The following is a 6,992-nucleotide window of genomic DNA, read 5'->3' on the forward strand; positions in this document are numbered from 1 at the left end:
TCTCTCTCTCTCTCTCTCTCTCTCTCTCTCTCTCTCTCTCTCTCTCTCTCTCTCTCTCTCTCTCTCTCTCTCTCTCTCTCTGATTTATAGATTTAGTTTTATTTTCTATCAAAATTGAAGAATAAGTATCATTAGCTCTAAGATTCCAAAGGGTCAATTACTGATACACTGCATTTCTAGCTGTGTGAGTAGTGTTTGTGACTTAGTGCTGAACAAAATTGCAAGGGGCCTCACTAAATGTTCTCTTCATCTTATGTTTACATCCCTCCCAAAAGCTATATAAGTAGTCACATGCATGCATGTGCACACACACACACACACTATATTTATTCATATATATCATGCACTTAGATTTTTAAACTTAGGAATTGGGCAGAAGACTTTTTTGGAGGGGTGGTGGTGGGGTAATATTTTGTCACATCTTAATTTACAAAGTTTATCTCGTCTGATTTTCTAAAAAAAACAATTTTTAAAAACTTGTCGGGGTTTCAGAATAAGCACTCACTTCCAACTTTTTTATTTTTATTTTCTGAAGATAGTAAAAATTAGTTCAGTGTTTTCAAATAGAATTGTGATTTTTTTTTTTTTTAATATCTTTTTTTACCCTGTGTGTTCTATCCCTGTTTAACATAAATATGGTACCCTTTTAACATTTATGTTGAAATATACCTTTGTTTTAATTAATTTTGAAAATGAAGAGTTTAGTAAAATAAATTGGTGTTTGGAACATAAATTAAGGTGAAAATTTGATAGGTTTTAAATTAGATCATTTTAAAATAAGACATTTTTTATCAGAATCAGGCAACTTCAGGTAAGTTGGTATTCAAGAGTTAAATTACTGATTCAGTTTTAAATGCTTCTGGTGGAGCTACCCAATCTCCAAGTATTGTATCGAGACACATGGATGGAATTTAAAATAGAATTAGTTGCTATTTTTAACAATACTTGATACAGCCTTGACATCCAGTGATTTGGTTCATGTATTCTTGCATCACATTCATTGGATCAGCTGGTTGTGATTTAAGAGCAATGTGGCTGTTTTTAATGTCTACATATGATATTTAAAACAGTTGGATGTTTGGGAAAAATTAAGCTGCCCATTGGCAAGTACATAGTACAACCTGGAGTTGGGTTGTTTAAAGAGGACTTCTTTTAACATGAAACTGTCTTCAGAAGGTAGGCATATACATTAGTTGTTGCTATTCATGCAATTTCATGTATAAGGGGTTCAATATTTGGGAACAATTTCCAATCCTAGTTAATTTTGTATCTAGTCTGTTGTTCAACTGTCACAAAATAGTATAGTTTTACTTGCATTGGTAAAGTTCTAAGATCACTTGAATTTTTTTGTTTACTATAGTTTCTTTTTTTTTTTTTTAATGTATATTATACAACGATTAATTATCTAATTCCTTTTTTCTGTAAAGAAGTCAGATAATTCATGTACTTCATTATAACTTTTTGTCGTTTCTTTGCCCTTTAGAGTTGCACAATGCACATAGGTACGCGTTATATGTGAATAAATAGGGTGATAGGCTTCTGCACAATTTCTAGCTATCAAATTCCACCCCCAATGTATTGGTCAATCTGATGCTGTAATAGAAGACACAAATGTTCAAAATACAGTGTACTTGAACCTGGAACAATGTGATTTCAAAGTATTTTTCAACCGCACAGCTATGCCACCATCTGTTTTAATTCTAATCATTTAAAAACGTTTTGGTTTTATTAGTTTTAAGTATATCATAATTAAGCAGTGTCACCTGTCACATTTGCTATTTTTTACAAAACATGTTTTTTGTTTTGTATATTTGCATTTAAAAGGTGGTTTTTATTTGAAGATTGTGATGTTCTTTGTGTCCAATACTTCTGTGGTGTCTTGACAATCTACCCTGCAGTCATACTTTTCCAAAGAGTACATATATCGTATTGCTGGTTTAGTTTCAAATCAAGAAATTTCTTATATAATTTTATTTTTACTTATTTCAGTCATTTTACTGTGGCCATGCTGGAGCACTGCATGACTTATTCTTTGTAAGCCTAGTACTTATTCTATTGGTCTGTTTTGCTGAACCGCTAGGTTACTAGGACGTAAACACACCATCAGTTGTCAGGTGGGGAGGTGTAAACACACACACATACATGCATTAGGCTTCCTTCAGTTTCCATCTATCAAATCCACTCACAAGACTTTGGTTGGCCTGAGACTATAGTTGACACTTGCCCAAAGTGCTATGCAGTGGGACTGAACCCAGAACCATGTGGTTGGGAAGCAAGCTTCTTGCTACACAGCCACTCTTGTGTGTGTGATTTTAGGCAGCAGATTGGCAGAGATGTTAGAACATTGAAATGTTTCAGCTTGCTGGGCCCTGATTTCAGCATCCTCTCAAGGTCAACTTTGCCTTTCATCCTTTCAGGGTTTATAAAGTATCTTTCTTTTGGATTGGCAGAATTGTTAGTGCTTTGGACAGTGCTTTGCAGTATCTGTTCCAGCTCTGTGCTTTCTGAGTTCAACTTGCAACTGATGCTATCTGCCATTTAGCAATTGTAAAATCAAGGAAACTGTTTTCTTTGTTTATTGGCTGCTCTGTGATGATTTCAATAACTGCCACCATGATGCTGTACCATTGTTAGCTTTGTCTTCAAATTTAGCAACAGAAACCTAATCTCTTTTTTCTTAATCCTTATTATTATGGTCTGAAAATGTTACATTGTGGTATTAGACTGTTAAAACCTTCTCATTAAAGAAAAAAACTGGAGTTGTAAGTGGAATATGTAGATTCATATTGTTTTCTCAATAACAGCTAAGAAGTTTAACGAACTGTATAAAAAAAATTCCCCGGTGGTAGTAGTATTGTTAAGTACACCCCAGTCAGTTTCTGCAAATTTACTTCTTTCAGTATTCACCAATCCCAATGGTAGTATATCATCTTAGCCAGCTGGCAAGGTGAATATTTTCATTTTCTTTCATATGTTGGACTCTATATTTAATGATGACTAACCATCAACCTCTTTTTACTATGTTATTCACCGTAATATTCAATTAAAATCCTAAAATAACTATCTCAAGGAAACTGCCTAAGTTATATACATAGCAGTGTCCTGGAACTTAGACTTTGGCTTGGCATTTTTTCTCTACTTTCAAAACTATTTTAAACCAACTACCAGTATTACAAATATACAAATTCTCTTTATGTAAAAAAAAAAAAGAAAACTTAAGCAAACACTTGCACTGACGCAAATATTAAAAAAGGCAACAATGTTTACTTTCTTCATTTTGTGACCATGAATTGTCGATTTGATAGTAACCATACTAAAAGCCAGTCATAGTTTGGTGAATTCTGTTTGCATGTTGGGATATCGTCTATCAGCTGTTATTCTTGTAACCTCTATTTTACATTTTCTTTATGCTTTTCCATTTATCTTTTTAATATATTTCTTTTATTTTTATTCCTCTTCTGGCAAAACTTTTTTATCAAGGTGCATGTTTAATCTCTGATGATTGTTTTTCCTACACAGATTTCTGGTATATTTGTAGTAAATATCTCTTGGTGAATTTTATATTCTGATTGATATTCTAGTTCTACAATTATACTAATCTGTTTTTGAATTGCTTCACTCCCCATATTAAATTTGTAAATGGTGCTGTCTCACAGTCAAAATAAAATTAGAAGTTTGGAACCTGGTTTCAATTCCTAGTTGGTCTTTTTTCACTTATCTTTCCCATGTTTCAGTCACCCCTCCCCTTCCACTAAGTTGTACAGCTGGATACCATTATTAACTTAATTAAGGCAGACTTGAGTGAACAATATACTTTTGTCTCACACTGGCTAATTGGTAGAGATTCACTCTCCAGTATTTTCCATACACTTTCACATACTTTTTCCTTTCTCTCCTTTAGCTGCTAATAGCCATTGTGTTTGTTTTCTTTCTTTCTTTCTCTGAACCAATAAGGAGTACAGCTCTTGTTCAGGCCCAGTACAATTCTTCTCACCAGCCTTGTCTCACTTCACCATAAATTATACTAACATCTTTTAATTATTATTTTACACATTTGTGAACATGCAGTCTCCAAACAGAATACAATGGTTGACTCCCCAGAACTGTAGTTTGTTGGATTAAGTTTGTAAATGTAAGAAACTTGGAACTGAAGTAATTTACCTTCACAGGTTCATCATCATTTAACGTTTGTCTTCCATGCTGGCATGGGTTGGCCGATTCTACAGGAGCTTGCAAGTCGGAGGATTTCACCAAGCTCCACTGTCTGTTTTTAGACTTTTTTTTTATATATATATGGCTGGATGCCCTTCCTAATACCAACCACTTTACAGAGTTAGAATCTTAAATCTCTCTTCATCAATTACTCAACCAGCCCAAATCCTAATTGTTTCTGTGCCATGCTGGCATAGAAAACAATGGATACAAATCTTTGAGGTAAGACTTATTTGGCAAAATACCTATATAAAAAAAAAAGTCTGAATTTTGAAGGTAAATTAGAAAGCTGGATAAATCTTCCCTAGATTGTGCAGTGGTGTGTGTATAGGGTCCTCTTCTCCTGAGACATTTCCATTGCATATGTTGTATGCTTCTCAAACTGCCAATCAAAAGTACACTTAACACAATTTTCATTTTTTACTCTCTAATTTATCAGACTTTTTTTTTTTAATTTCCAAATATTTAGGAATGATGATTCCAGGTTATCCTTGTTTAGTCCCAGATCAGCTCTATGGTTGAAGGCAATCGAGTCAGGAGCCTTTTCTTCAGTGTATTTATCTAGGGCTGGCAAAATTCCCAAAATTAAGAGATAATGGGGTTAGAGCCCCGAACGACACTGTCAAAACCGTACCTTGGACTGTATTTTACACACACACATAATAGGATGTGATAGAGGGATTTGGTTGCTATAGTTGGCATTTGAACTACACAAAGGCTTCTTTGTTGGTTTAATAGTTACTGGCTGCTGTGGATGTCTTTTTTATAAATGAATGCTGATTACTATTGAGAATTGTTCCATGGCTATTGAATTTATTACCTTAGTTCATGATTTACTCATTAGATACCTCCACACTTCAATCTGTATAACAAAATAACTGCATAACATCCATTAGTTGCCCTTCAGTTATTGATCAGATGTTCCAAAAATGTTTTCTTGGTGGTGACTGACAAAAATTTATAGTGGTTTTTCCTTATTGTTAAACCACTTTGAACGGCTTAGCATTTCTGCTGCTAACTGACATAGTTTACATTTTATAAGCAACGGTCTAATTCATCTCCTGACTGTTGGAGGCATGAAATTACAAGATTAACAGCCATTACACAAAACTTTATCCGAAGAAAGAAATGTTTCAAGTCTAAACTTGGACCTCGCCTTTATGAAGTCATGTATTGCTTATCAGAAGCATGAAGGATGTCTTCTAGAGTCAGTTATGTATGTTGCAAAGTTAATTTGATGACAGTTGCATAGTATTTATGTTATAGTGGTGCTATCCAATTTATCTGCCCTATTAGTACCTAGAATCAATGAATATTATGAGTGGTCCTCTATTGATATATTAAGTCCTGTGTTGCTACAGTGTACATAATTTACAAATTAGCTTAAATTAAAATTGATTGAAAATACACACTGTTAGAAATTATTATTTACCAAAATTTGTAGATTCATCAATCAAAATACCATGTATTTCTTATGGCTCTTTGTTCTGAATGAAAATCCCACTGCGGTCAGCTTTCCCCTTTATCCCTTTGGAGTCTAAAAATAAGTACCAGTTGAATAGTCAAATGTGTCTAAATCAGAAACTATTTTCGTTTCCCTCTCCTTTCTTCTCGTTGGTAATTCTTTGAAGTTTGTCTGAACTGCTTCTGAGAGTGACCTTGACTGTCCAGGTAAAATGAGTTCAGTCTGAGCTGAACAATCTTAATAATACCAATAATTAGCTGGTTGACACTTATACATATCAAGTCATTGACAATATTTGGCCTCTGGTTGCACTACTCTTTCGCTTGGACCATGGGAACACGGTTTTGTGCGATATCAAAAGCTCTGCTTAGCTGTAGCCATGGGTTTTACATTTCTGAATGTTTTTTTTTCATGCTTCATTTCCTCCTTGTTTTTTCAGAGTAATTTCACATATTTGATTTTTTTAATTTCCTTGTTTGCACCTGTTGTAAACAAGGAAATATGTTTACTGGAGGCAAATGTATATCATTATATTGCAGTAGCTTTTCTAACATTTTATTTCTCTTTGTTGTCATTTACTTAAATATATAATTTCATTAGTCAAATAATTTAAATTCTAACAAATCTGTGTCCAATAAAAAATACGCTATCACTCTTTTATTGAGTGTAGGTGGAATTATTTTGTTTTTTGAAAAGCAAAAATATTTTGTGTTGCTCTATAGGTGAGGTGTATATGTTTTAGCTGGCAGACTTGTTTCTTTTTATCCTTTCAATCTGTTTTTAGCTATAAAACTAGCTTTAACTGGAATGATTCAAGGCATTTAACAGCTTTTAGTTGTAGGTGTGAATCAGGCAGCTAGCACAACTCACACTGTTCTTACAAATGCCTCACTATTCTAATCTTCCTCCACAGATAAGGATTCTATTTCAGTATTTTGGTGTGGCAACCAGTCACTTCAGGACTGCTTAAACTATTTTCCTATATGGGATTCTTTTAAAAAGTGGGATGCTATTGTTTCGTTTAAAACTTAGGGATCATTCAGATAAGTGGTAAGTAGGTATTTGCCGTTAATATTCTTCGTTCCTTAACACTACTTCACCTGGCTTGCCTTCTTCCAATTCTCTTTTTCTTTCTTTTTTTCTCTCTCTCTGTCCTTGACTGGTTTGGCTCTTTATAGTGAGTGTTTATACTTCTGCTGGTGGGTAAACCTCACTGGAATGTTGGAGCTTCCCATTAATGGTTGGTTGTTGCCCTTATTAGTATGATTCTAGCAGACTTCTAAATTAGTCATCTTTTTTCTCTCTCTCTTTCTTT

The 6,992-nt window shown here is 33.9% G+C and overlaps 1 protein-coding gene across 7 annotated transcripts in view; it reads left to right on the plus strand.

The window, feature by feature from the left end:
• LOC106872451 (dnaJ homolog subfamily B member 6) overlaps positions 1-6,992 on the plus strand; it is a 52,640-nt gene that overhangs the window by 15,270 nt on the left and 30,378 nt on the right. The window contains exon 1 of one of the 7 annotated variants that reach the window (XM_052970867.1): positions 6,708-6,727. The exons of the other annotated variants lie outside the window; for them this stretch is intronic. The gene's annotated coding sequence lies outside the window, so the exon portion shown is untranslated. Of the gene's footprint in view, positions 1-6,707; positions 6,728-6,992 lie in introns of those variants that run through there. 7 annotated transcript variants of the gene reach the window in all.

The sequence above is a fragment of the Octopus bimaculoides genome, chromosome 9, assembly GCF_001194135.2.
Source record: "Octopus bimaculoides isolate UCB-OBI-ISO-001 chromosome 9, ASM119413v2, whole genome shotgun sequence".
NCBI classification, from domain to species: Eukaryota; Metazoa; Mollusca; class Cephalopoda; order Octopoda; family Octopodidae; genus Octopus; species Octopus bimaculoides.